Source organism: Lutra lutra, chromosome 10 (assembly GCF_902655055.1).
Source record: "Lutra lutra chromosome 10, mLutLut1.2, whole genome shotgun sequence".
Taxonomy (NCBI): Eukaryota; Metazoa; Chordata; class Mammalia; order Carnivora; family Mustelidae; genus Lutra; species Lutra lutra.
The window spans coordinates 36,282,364-36,296,721 of NC_062287.1; positions in this window are offsets into that span (position 1 = coordinate 36,282,364).

The window sequence follows — 14,358 nt, forward strand, 5'->3', positions numbered from 1 at the left end:
AAAGAAAAGAAAAGAAAGAAAGAAAGGAAGAAGGAAAGAAGAAGAAGAGGGCTTTAGTTTATTTACAGAAATAGCCTTTAAGTTCTCTTTTAACCAAATTTAAGTCATCTTCAGCTCCAGGATATGCATGAACATAATTTTTTAAAAATAATATTTAGGGTTCTTTCTGCATATGGGAGGGAAAGAAGAAGGAAAAGAGAAAGAGGGGGAAAAAAAACATATCTCAGATAGGCTTAGGGAAAGAATTCACTGGTTGACACAACTAAAAAGTTTACAAGGTAGTTCTGGGTTTAGGCACAGACAAATCCCGAAGGTAAACCATGTCATCAAGAATTGGCTCTTTTCTCTTTCTCACCTTTGCTTCCCTGTGCCTTGATTCCATTCTCAGGCAGGCCCAGCTGTCATGGTGGCAAGACAGTTGCTAAAAGCTCCAGGCTTGCATCCTCACAACTCCAAGTCCAACATAAACAATAATGAATGCTTTCCTTTCAAGAAATTGAGCTTTGCATCTCAACAAGCTTTGATTTGGCCAAGAAGAATCAGTGTTCTAATTGGCCAGGACTGAGTCAGATGCTTTTCCCTGGAGGCAGAGTTAGTGTTAATACCACCAAACCATATGAACTCAGAGTGGGAAAGAGGTGATTTCCCCAAGGAAAATCAGGTTGTTATTGTCAGAGAAAAAAAAGAAAGAAGGAAAAGAAAGAAAAGAAGAAAGGAAGGACAGGAGGGAGGGTGAGAGAGGTTGAGTGAGCAAGAGAGAAAGAGATCTAAAATAAAACCACAAATATCTATTGTCCCTTTCTAGCTGTTTGAATTTCACACACACTGTTTTTCCAATATTTTCAATTTCAAAATGTCACTAACCCAAGCACTCACCTCCTCCCCATAAGGAGGCAATTCCGTTGCACCTACCTGAGGTAAACTCTTCTCTGTTGGGTCAAGATGAACCAGCAATCCAAGTCCAAAAGATGTTTATTTTTCCCAATGTATCCAAGTGGAGAGTGAAAGAGGTAATAATGAGCTCTATTTGGAAGACACACTAACATGTGTCGATCACTTCCTACTGAACAAGAAGAGTAAAGACTATTTTGTCCCTGGCTTTCAAGTCAATGACTGGAGAGAAGTATTAAAAACTCCCCTCTTTCCTCAGGATGCATGCCAGCTGCATTTTACAATGGGAATAATCACCCCGTCCTCAGGGAGTGTATTACATTCGGTGCTGGGGAGGGCCCCAGGGAATCAGACTTGAGTTCTCAAGTTCCAATCCTATCTCCTGCTATGAATCCCATCTGTTTGACTTGGCATGCAGCACGTTCAGCCTAGGACTGAGAATTCACCTTTTCAAAAAGTATCCCTGGTTTTTAGTCAGGGAAACAAAAAACCACTTTAAATGGTCCAAGTGTCAGAGAGATTTTAATGCAAGGCATAGGTTACACAGATCACGGATGAGCTGAGCCAAATAAGGATGGTGAGGCCATCATCCTGAGATGAGCAAAAGCAGGAAGCCACTAAGACTCCTCGGACGGAAGAACAAAAAGACAGGGGGCCAGGCATCACTAAGCAGACGCTGCAACGTCGGCTGGCCTGTCGTGTAGGGGCCAGATCTGGTGAGCAGTTTCAGTCGCGGAGATGCTACTGATGACAGAGGGGGAGGAGAAGGAATACAATTTGTCCCTCCTCTCTTCTTCCACTATCCAGGTGACGCATCTCACTGGCTGAACTCAGCTGGTCATAGCTGACCCAGAAGGTGGGGAAACATAGCCTGGAGCCTTACATCTCAGTCAAGAAAAGGGCAAGGAAGAAGTCTGCCAATAAACAGGCCCAGGTCTGACACAACATGCCTGTGGATTTCTGGGTCTCAGCCATTTTGGATTGCTAACCTAGAGCAAAAAGCAGATTTCTTAGCAAAGCCCGATTTTCTTCCCTACCTGCTTTCAGATACATTCGTTGCAATCTAAATCTGTCTACTTATTATAAAATGGCATCAATTAGGAAACTGTTCAGTTGCAAGTATTTGAGAACTCAACTAACAAACATTTAAAAAAAAGAAAGTTGTTTTTGTAATTTTTTAAAAATTTTTTATAAATATATAATGTATTATCAGCCCCAGGGGTACAGGTCTGCGAATCACCAGGTTTACAGCACACTTCACAGCACTCACCATAGCACATACAAAAGAAGGGTTTTTAAAAAATATTTTACTGACTCCTAGAAACACGTTTTTCAAATTTTCTTGTTTATGAAATTAGGTTACCATTGACAACGAAGTGAAAAGAAAGCATTATATTATTGTATAGTTATCAGCATCTTTTTTCTTTCTTAATGATACATAACATAATGCTATGTCTTACAATCCATGACATCTTGGGTGATGCAATACAATGCTGCAAATCCTTCGTGCAACAAGGGGTCTGAGGCGGGCAGTCCTAACTTGGTCCACCCATGCTATCAGGTACACAGGCCATTTCCATCTTCATTTCTGCCATGAAGAAACAGAAATTTTCTTCTTCATTCTTGTCTCCTTGTGGTGACAAGAGAGTTACCTCAGCATCATGCCTATGTCCCAAAATGGAAAAATGGAAGGGAAAAATTATGAAAAGCAAAAAGGATTGCCTATAGCAAGTCTTTACTTTCGTTTGGGAAAAGTCACACTACCCAAAGACTTACCCATGCTCATTAGTCACGCCTGAGTCTATGGACTTTCAGATCGTCAAGAGAAGCTGGGTGTCAAGGAATTTGTGTTATAGCCTCTATAGCAGAGGATGGCAAGGGAACAGGCAGTTGGAAATGATGGTAAATAAGAGTATAAGACATTCTTGGGAATGATAAACATAAATTCAGGATGGTGATCATCACTGAGGGAATTTAGAGAAATGTGACTGAAAAGGTATACACGGGGACTTAAATTACGTTATTTTCTTAAGCGGGATGGAGACTACATGGTTGCTGCATTTTTAAGTATCTTTTTGTATACCTGAAATAGATTATGAGAAATGAAAGAAATTTGAAGTTCTTACTGAAGGCATTCTGCTACAAATAAATGAATAAATAAATAGTGATTGATTTAGATTTATGGCAGTATGTAGATGAAACATACTGAAAGGTCCTCCTGACTAAAATAACAAAAATGTTACATTTAAAAATAAAAAGGAAGATTTCAAAACTTCCTAAAAAGCTACAAAAATAAAAACCATGTGGTATGGGCATGAGCAAAGACATAAAGACCCATAGGGCAGAATTGAGACTCGAAAAATAAACCCTAACATTAACAATCAAATGATTTAAAACAAAATGCCAAGACAGTGCAAAGAGGGAAGATAGTCTTCAAAAATCATGCTAGGACCAGTGGATATCCACATGCAAAAAATGCTATTAGACACCTACCTCTACCTCATATCATACACAAAAGTAAACTCAGGATGGTTCATAGACTTAAATTAAGAACTAAAACTGTGAAGTCCATAGAGAAAATAATGTAAATCTTTATGATCTTGGATTAAGCAATAATTTCTTAGATATGACACCAAAACCACAAGCAACAAGAAAAAATAGATAAATTAAACTTCATCAAGATAAAAAACTTTGGTGATTCAAAAAAGCCACTATCAATAAAATGAATAAAGAGCTGCTTTAGGGCTCTCCAGAGTAAAAGACCCACAGAACAAATAGGAGATATATCTATGTATGTATATCTGTATGTTTATATCTGTGTCTCTCTCTATCTATCTATCTGTCTATCTATCTTCAGAGAGAGAGAGAGAGAGAGAGAGATTTATTATGAGAAATTCCTTCATGCAGTTATGGAAACTGAGAAGGCCCATGACCTGTCATTTGCAAGCTGGAGACCAGGGAAAGCTAGTGGTATAACTCAGTCTGAGCCCGAAAGCCAGAGAACTAGGGGAATGATGATGTGAATCTGAGTCCAAGGGTGGGAGAAGATGAGGTGAGCTGTTCCAGCTCAAGAAGTGAGGCCGAAGAAGAAGGAAGAGAAGGAGGAGGAGGAGGAGAAGAGGAAGGAGAGAAAGAAAGAAAGAAAGAAAGAAAGAAAGAAAGAAAGAAAGAAAGAAAGAAAGGAAGGAAGGAAGGAAGGAAGAAAGAAAGAGAAAGAAAGAAAGAGAAAGAAAGAAAGAAATCCTCCTTCCTCCTTCTTTTGTTTTATTCAGGTTCTCAAAAGATTGAATGATGCCCGCTCACATTGGGGAGGGCAATCTACTTTCCTGAGTCCACTGATTCAATTGCTAATCTCATCCAGAAATACCCCCAGATACACATTCAATAATAATGTATAATCTGGGCACTCTGTGGCCCAGTCAAGTTTTCACTTAAAATTTACCATTAAAATAGCCCATAGAATGGGACAAAATATTTGCAAATCCTATATCTGATAAGGGACTTGTATCTAAAATGTATAAAGAATTGTCACAACTTAATAATGAAAAGACAACACAATTATGGTGCATCTGGGTGGCTCAGTTGATTAAACGTCCTGCTCTTGATTTTGGCTTAGGTTATGATCTCAGGTTTGTGAAATCAAGCCCCACGTCTGGCTATGCTCGGGATTCTCTCTCTCTTCCTCTCTCTCTCTCAAACACAAACAAACCAATTTTAAAATGGACAATCTAAATCAATTTTTCACCAATGAAGTTATACAAATGATCAATAGCACATGAAAAAATGCTCAATATTTGTAGTCATTAGGGAAATAAAATCACTTCACACATACTGGAATGTCTAGAATCAAAAAGACAGAAAATAGCAAGTGTTGACAAGCATGTGGAAGAATTGAAACCTTCATATACTGCTGGTGGGAGAGTAAAATGCTACAGCCATTTTAAAAAAACAGTCTGGAAGTGCCTCAAAAAGTTAAACAGAATTTATGTGAAAACATATATGCACTCGAAAATGTATCCATGAATATTCATAGCAGCATTATTCATAATAACTGAAAGCAGAAACATTTCGGTGTCCATCAATTGATGAGTGGATAAACAAAATATTATTTTAAAGGATTATTAATTGTCAATGAAGGGAATGAAGCACTGATACATGCTACAGCATTGAAGAACCTAGAAAACATTAATTCAGTGAAAGGAGACAGTCACAAAAGACCATGTGTTTTATGACTGCATTTCTAGGAAATGTCCAGAGGCAAATCCACAGAGACAGAAAGTAAATTAGCGATTGTCTAGGGCAGGGAGGTGGGAGGAGAGGAAGTTGATTGCTAACAGGTAAAGGGTCTTTTTTGGGATGAAGAATGTGTCCCCATATTAGATAGTGGTGATGATTGAAAATTCTAAAAGTACTAAAAATCATTGATTGGACATATTAAAGGAATAAATTTTATGGCCTGTGATTTAAATCACAATAAATCTACTTTAGAAAGAAAAAAATACAGAGGCATTTAAAAAATAGGTCAGTGAGTTGTACCAAGGTGATTAACATACCATGCCCAGAAATGAAGTAAAACCAGGAATCCCTGGACATATGCAAGTATCAACGCCAGCTTTGCCTCTGACAGTTTCTGCTGAACTCTGGCGAACTTGAACCTGTATTGTGGTAACTTCACAGGCTGTGGGGGACAGGATATACAGACTAGGCATGTTAAAGGGGAGGATTCTATCATAAGATCCCCTCTAAAAATTGGTACTCCATCAGAGTAAGGGTGAAAATGAAATAAATCCTGTCATGTTACAGAGGGGAAAAATTCTTCCTTGAAAACATATAACCAAACGTCTGCATTCATATGAGTTTAGATTTGTATTCATAAAAATCTGTGTATTCAAAACAACAACAACAAAACCTGACTGTAGAATTTCACGTGAAGTGTCCTCCCCCTCATTTGGGTGCACCCTCAGGAAACAGAAGAAAAGCAAGTCACAGAAACATGCTTACACTTCTAGTCCATTTATTAAAAAAATAATAATAAAAAGAAAAACTAAAGATATTATTTAATGACATATATGGGACAGTGAAACTGTAAAGAAAACTGAGAGAATAATTATCATTAAAGTTGGCCTAATGGTTCCCTCTGGGGTATGGAACAAAAGGGGGTCTTAAGGTACTAGTAATATTACATTTTTTAACCTGGTCGTTATAAATCAGTGTTAGTTATATTTTTATTCCTTAAATGATACCTATGCTTTTACTGACACTTTGTGTGTTTGATGTTTCACAATAAACAATTTTTAAATGCTGTCAGATTACTATGTGGCAGACAGAAGGGGAATTGCAATCAATCAGCCCATCTATCATTAAGTACGAAGATTTTGCACTTGGATTGCTTTGAACGTGTTTTAGGTTTTCATTCCATTTTAATGAAATCAGAACTTGAAATCACAGAAGATACATTATGTATGTGATTCATGCAAGAAAGACTTCAGAGACCTCCCATCAGCAAAACCATACTAAAAAGAAAAGCCTTGGTACTAACATCAGAAGATTTATGAATGAAGGCAATTTATAAGCTATAAAATGTTTAAATTTTATGTTTTAAGTTTCAACATTTAATGTATATTTGTAGGCAGGTAGTGCATGTATACATATGTATAATTTCCTTAATCCAATTTTATTTTCTTTCTTAAATTAACTGACCAACCATCAGTTCTATTCATACCATATAGGAAAACACCTACTCTATTAAACATTAAGGAATTGGACCAAGATTTTGATTTGTGCAAGGTATTGTTTAGGAACTAATGTGAGTTGAGAATAGAATAGCATAGAGGTTATGCATGCTGGAAAAAGAAGCTTGATCTTTAACTTTTATTCCTGAGAAAATATAAAACTTAAATATTAAGAAAGATTATCTCCAATATGAGTGAATATAGCATAAATCGTCTTCAAAGTAGTTTTTACTCATTACTTATTCATCATTCTAACTTGAAAAGCAATATGTCACTTTTCAAACTACAGAAGCAAAGTTAAATATATATAAAGAGAGATGGATATGTAAACCTCATTTATATATATGTGTCTCCATTTGTTTAATTCTGCCTTTCAACACTCACTGGAAAAACAGGAGATTATTCCACATCTGGTCTTTTGGTTAAAGTTAGCAGCGATTTTTTTGTTAATCTTTGGAGTGATCAGGAGATTTGAAGGATGTATTAATCCTACTCTGAGTGTGTCAAAGTAGATGTCTTTGTTCATTTCACAAAACCAATAAGAGTGCTGTTGTGAGGATTAGATTCTGACAATTCGATCCAGATGACTACTTTATTATGGAAAATTATTCTGCATCCCCATCTAATCCAGAAAGCATATTCATAGAGAAGGCTGTGTAGCTACACTAAAATACAGTAGCAAATATTAAAATTAAAGGTTATAAGAAGAAACACAGCTGTTAAAGGGCAGTGACTGAGTGAATTCATTTCAGTGTTACATATCTATGATGTGCATTATTCAAGATTTTTTCCAAAACTCATTTCAAAGGCTCTCACTTTAGCATTTCAAAGGTGGTGGATAATATTTGGGCAAAAAAAAAAGTTTCACTTCTTTTAAATACAATAATAATAGAGTTTGAAAGCTAAATATGCAAAGGCTTATAAAATAATGTGTGCCAGGGAGTTCTGAATGTCAATTGTGTGCACAGATGTCTCAGTTGGAGCATAAAATATTGGCATGTTTCATAAGCAGTTTTTCTTTCTGGAAGAACTTACTTGCACTTGTGCAGTGACATGAGCTTTCTTTATGACATAGAGGAAAACTGATAATCTCCAAAAAAAAAAAAAATAGGTAAAATGTGGATCTCCAAATTCAACTGATCCTGGGTGTGAGTTATTAAACACATAAATGTTTCATAGAAGTATTATCTGGTTTTTGCTTTTATTTTAAAAATTCAAAACATATCAGGACCTATTTCACCTCAGAGAAGTATGCTCAAACTACCTTAAGCTTTAAAAGTTAAAGCATGTGGTGCTCCATTCCTGAAAGTCCATATTTTAGAAAGAATATTGATTTAACTCTACATTTTTCCAAAAATATGATGCCACTCTTCCCATTGCAATATAAAGTCAGAGGCTAGTTTATGAATATTTGCTACTAGTCCATTAGTGATGCAATTGGATTCAAAGATTGTAGAGACTTTGTCCAAGAGCAAGATTTTCTACCACTGTGTATAATTCTTCCTCTTGAAACTCTGCTTCCCAAGGTGTATTTCATGAACTACTAGTTTGGGTCTTTGCAACATACAGTCAAACAAAGGGTTCCATTGTCAAAGTAGGTTGGAAAGTACTAGAAGGCATTCTTAGAGATATATGAGACCATGGTGTTTTGAAACTTTTCTGTAACAGACAAAGCTGTTTAATTTACTTTTTTAAAACTGAAACTTCCTAGTTTGCATGACCTTTTGCACATAACCCCAATTCATATCCTTTGATATGGGTAGGCAAATGCTGTCCTATGTAATGTAATCGAAGAATGCATTCTGGTTGGCTTTTAAATGAGTATTCATTTCTACGAAATGCAAACAGTGATATATTCATATTTGTAGTAAAAAAAATACTTTGTAATTGTTAATAAAAGCCTGATATTTTACCGATTTCTCTTCAAGGTCAGCATCAGGCTTCCCAGAAATATTTATTTATTTGCTTTGCCTGAGTACAGAAGTACAGAGATTAAAGAATTTTGAGGAGTATTGTCTCATAAAATATGGGATAGTTTTCAGATAATAATATCAAGAAACTAAAGCTTTCAAATGAGAGAAACAGAGTGAGAGAAACCTGAAGCTCTAACCTCTAAAGAAGGACCTAATTCATGGTCTTTTGAGGACTCTAGACTCTCCCAAACCCATCTCAGGGCCTTTCTGTATTTTAGAAATGTTGCCAGGGTTTGAAGGGCAGCTGTGAGCATATTACACTATGTGACCCACATGTAGTTTTTTTTTTTTTCCCCATTTTCATCTCTTCTTGTAGGAACCAAGCCAAATATAGTTTGAGATGGGATTACTCAGTTGAAGTTTATAGAATGGTAGCAGTTGTATCTTTTGTTGAGTTACTTGTATAAACAAGAAATTGTTCATTAATTATGTCATAACTACATGAACATCAGAGTACTCCACTGACCTACAGTCCATTCTATTGCAAGTGCCCTTCCTGCCTGTCGTCACCTGGCTAATTCATACATCTCAAGGTCCTATCTCGTCTCAAAGAAGCACCACAGACCTAGCCCTGAGTATCCTTATTCGGTGCTCCCAAAGCAACTTGTACTTATTTCTGATCAGGTCACCCATTTGTACTTTAAAAATTATATTACAAGAAATAGTCATAAATACAATGGACTATTTCTCAGCCATCAGAAAGATGAACACCTACCATTTGCATCAACTTGGATGGAACTGGAGGGGATTATGCTAAGTGAAATAGGTCAATCAGAGAAAGACAATTATCATGTGGTTTCACTCATATGTGGAATATGTAGAGGACCGTAGGGGAATGGAGGGAAAACTGAATGGGAAGAAATCAGAGAGGGAGACACACCATGAGACTCTTGACTGTGGGAAACACATTGAGGGTTGCAGAAGGGAGAGGGATGGGAAGATGGGGTAACTGGGTGATGGGCATTAAGGAGGGCACATGATCTAATGAACACAGGGTGTTATGCAACAGATGAATCACCAAACACTACCTTAAAGATATACTACATGTTGGCTAACTGAATTTAAATTAAAAAAAGAAGTAGTCATATAAAATAAGCCAGTGCACTTACTATAAAAATGCTGTTGAGAATGTTATTTTAGAAATCACTTTCTATCTTTTATATAAAATTTCAGGGAGCTCTTTCTTGTATAATTCAGTGCTATAAAAAGCTTTTGTCTCTTCTCAAAAACTCATGTGATTCTTCCTTTTGATAATGAGAATGATACAACTGTTTATGTGTTTACTTTTAGATAAAGCTGCCAGGAGGCTTTGGGCCAAATCTAAGGTTTATTTCAGAGAAACTTTGAAGGTTCTCATAAGGTTCTTTTTGTATAATTTTTTGGTCCTTTTTTGCCATTTCGTTTGTTTTAATTTCATGTATCTTTTGTCATAAGCCACCTCACAACTTTTGTGAAAAAAGTCGGGCTTTGATAAATAGTTATAAAAATAAAATGTAGAGGAAGAGGCCAACAGTCCAGTGAATTCCTTTGTTCTTGAGCAAATGTGGATTATTAAAATCCTTTATTTGTTTCTCTTTTTAGTTTGGGTTCTTCGTTCGTTAAGCCAATTGCATCAGTTTTGACCTGTTTGAATATTCCTAATTAATCTGGTTTTGGTAGGGAATAAATTTATTAAAACTGAAACTGATTCCAAAGGTTTAATTAAGGAGATTTGGCCCTTGTACAACTCCTGAAAGCGCACTTTACAATTAACCTCCCTCCAGCTTGTTTGCACTCATCTCTTATTTTCCCCCTCAATTTCACTTAAGCAAGTTTCCTTTATGTAAATCCTGGTGACCTGGGAACGCATATATAAATTCTCCATATTTTGAAACCGTAGCCCTGAAATGCTGGGGGCATGTGGGGGGCATTTTCTGCTTGCATTTCTTCAGTGCCACTGAATTACTCCTAAGCATGTCACTGTTTTTTGAGATTTCTTATTACTTTGTTTTTCATTTAAAAAAAATTCAGTTATCTAATTGCCTTAAGTCTTTCAGAGTATATGAACAACATTTAACAACAGCGTTGTGATGGTAGAATCCAAACTTTGGAATTTAGACCCAGGGATCTGAAGATCTTTCTTTGGGTGATACAAAGAACATTGTTTGTTTTTTCATCTTTGTTGTACTGCACAGATGTTCTACTTAAGCTACCAGGGTATTATAAATCATGAATAATGTTAAAGCATTACAAAGAGATGAACATACATTTTATTTTATTATTTTTAAAGATGTATTTATTTATTGGGGGGAAGGGCAGAGGGAGAGAGAGAGAGAGAGAATCTCCAGCAGACTCCCCAGTGAGTGTGGAGCCACACCCCACGATCATGAGATCATAACCTGAGCCAAAATCAAGAGTTAGCCATTTAACCAACTGAGCCACCTGGGCACCAGAACAGGCATTTTAGAATTAAACCTAGAAATGGACATATTGCGTGGAAAGAAGAAAGAATAAAAATTGGTGCTGTTTAGAGAGCATATTCTTCAGAAAGTCATCACTCACCCAAAATATTGTTAAGCGTGAACACCCTTTTCCCTTGTGATTAGCTGGTGTCCTCATGTGTACTATCACATCAAGTCAAGAATTTTCTTGGAGGCTCTTATGAGACATGTTTATTCATTTATTCATTCAAACATGTATTTATTGAATGCCCACTTTGTACCAAGCACTCTTCTCTGTTTGGGACATATCAGTGGGCAAAACCAGCAAGGATTACTAGTGACTCTTTATAACAACAGACAGAATAAATAAGTAAAGGATATGACAAGCAGAAGGTGACAAACATTACTAAAAAAAATTAGGAGAGGGTAAGGGAGATATGAATGGAGGAGCGTATAGGAAATTTTTAAAGGATATTCAAGGTAGGCCTTGAGAAGGAAACAATTTACAATTTGTTGTTGTTGTTGTTTTTTAAAGATTTATGAATTTGTTTTAGGTGGGGAGGGGCAGAAGGAGAGGGAGAGTCTTAAGCAGACTCCCTGCGGAGCTCAAAGCAGGACAGAGAATTTGGTCTCGGGACCATGAGATCATGACCTAAGCTGAAACCACCCAGGCACCCAGAGAAGGAGACATTTGAACAAAGATTTGGAAGAGGTGTGAGAACACTCATATGAGGATAGAAAAGTTGTTAAAATCATCTGGCTCTGACAAGATAGAAAGAAGCAAAAAGAGACATCATGTTATTTTGACTCAATTTTATCTTCAAATCGGAATGTTTCAAAGCAATTGCAGCCCTAAGTGAAGATAAGTAGGTTTTTTAGTAGTTTTCAGTCCCAAACACAAACTTTATTTAAAGTCAGGAAGATGTGGTTGTTCTCACACTCCCTCTATGGTTATCATGAGTTGGAGCAGAAATGCAGTAGATGACCTTGAAAGTAACAGCAACTCACATCACATAAATGTGATATACATTAGGTACCTAACATCAGACACTGCAAACAGGTACCAAAGCTTGACAGTTCATACAATGTTTTCCAGGAGATTCAATAACAATACATCAAGATGTAATCTTTTCCAAGACAAATTCATCCTTCCCAAGCTGCCAGAAACCTTTTATCTGCTTCCCAATGCCTGAAGTCATATATCAGGCAGTCATGAAAATGCCATGAATGCAAAAGTAATTTTAATGAATCAAAAATGGAAGGTAACATGTCCACAGATGTGTAATTTAGGAACTGTGATCAAACGGACAATTTTTTTAATTTATTTTTTTTAAAGATTTTATTTATTTATTTGACAGACAGAGATCACAAGTAGGCAGAGAGGCAGGCAGAGAGAGAGAGAGGAGGAAGCAGGCTCCCCACAGAGCAGAGAGCCTGATATGGGGCTCGATCCCAGGACCCCGGGATCATGACCTGAGCTGAAGGCAGAGGCCTTAACCCACTGAGCCACCCAGGCGCCCCTCAAACGGACAATTTTAACTTATTCAACATTAAAGTGACCATTGCTAGATTAAATCACAATCATAGAGATTATATTATCTGAAAATACGAGATGAATAGATTCAAACACAGAGATTTTTTTTTAACAAAGTGTATTTTCAGATAGTTCAGTCTACTGATACTGTTTAACAGGTCCCCACGGTCAATAGAAACAAGATAGAGGCTGGGGTCTTCACTTACTGCCCAAACTCCAGCAATCCTCAGCCCCAGTTCTTTCATCTGTTCTCCTTCCCCTGTACTGTGTTTCTTGGTTCTCTTAATGAATTACATAGACAACTGCCATCAGAACACACTTAATGTGCCAAGTGCTGTCCCAGATGTTTTTACACGGATCATTTCACTTCATTCTCACATTCTGATATGTATGTGTGTTCAGCATGGAGGAAGTCGGGGGCGAACATGGAATCTGAGTGACATTTTACAGGAGCTCAGGGAGGATGACTGCTCAAAATCCACACACACATAGGAAGAAGTAAAGCTGCTCACGTTTTGTAGCTCTGTCGAGCCATCTGCTATTTCAGAGAGGCCACTATGATAATTACTATTTGCATAGCATCGTATTGTTGATAAAGTATGTTTATATTTTATTTAATTATACCATGATTCCCTAAGATCATTCTAATTATCTTGGTTTTCTTGAAAATTATCAGTCTATAGGACTGATAAAACTTTGAAAACCCTGCAGAATGTACGAAAGCCACATGCCTGTCTTTTGTGTAAGAACAATTATAAACTCTGCTTATATGACAGACTCATTAGATTGCCCCTCTCTCATGATTACAGAAGACTGGATTTTCAGTAAATACAATAATGCAAAGTATGGCAAATTACTCAAGGATATTTCCTCCACAATAAAATGAGGATAATCGTATCTACCTACTTTCCTACCTCACAGGATTGTTGTAAAGACACAGTGTGATAATATTATATAAAATAAATATACATACAATCAATACAAAGATAATGCAATATAAAAGAACTTTCAGAATTGTTTGTTATAATAATAATGTTTTATATTAATGATGATTATTATTAAAGATTATTTATAGGTATCTTTATATTTGCCTCTTTATTGCTTTTCAACTTACATAAATACATGCTTGATATTAAAAGTTTAGAACATATCAAAATATATGGAGAAGAAAGTTAAAATTTCATTTCATACTTACCTTCCTCAACCCAACTAATTTTCCTTTCCAAGAGATGATAATGATTACTAATTTGATACTTGTTCTTGCAGATCTTTTAATATGCATATATATTCACGAATATAAGTGTATTTAATTTTTTCCAAATACATATCAATCAAATATATTTTACTTGACATTTTTGTTTGTTTGTTTTTGCTTAACAATGTGTTCTGGAGACCTTGAATAGCTATGTAGTAGTGTAATACTCTATAATGGATAGTAAAGCTATTTCCTGGGGTGTCTGGGTGGCTCAGTCATTAAGCATCTGCATTCAGCTTGAGTCATGGTTCTGGGGTTCTGGGATTGAGCCCTACATTGGGCAGGCTCCCTGCTCATTGGGAAGCCTGCTTCTACCCCTTCTACTCCCCCTGCTTGTGTTCCCTCTCTTGTCCTCTATCTCTCTCTCTGTCAAATAAATAAATCAAATCTTCCTGAAAAGTTAAAAAAAAAGATGGGCTCTATATATGGAATGGAATATTACTCAGCCATAAAAAGAATGAAATCTTGCAACTACATAGACAGACCTAGAGAGTATAATGGTAAGTGAAATAAGTCAAAGATAAATACCATATTATTTCACTCATTTGTGGAA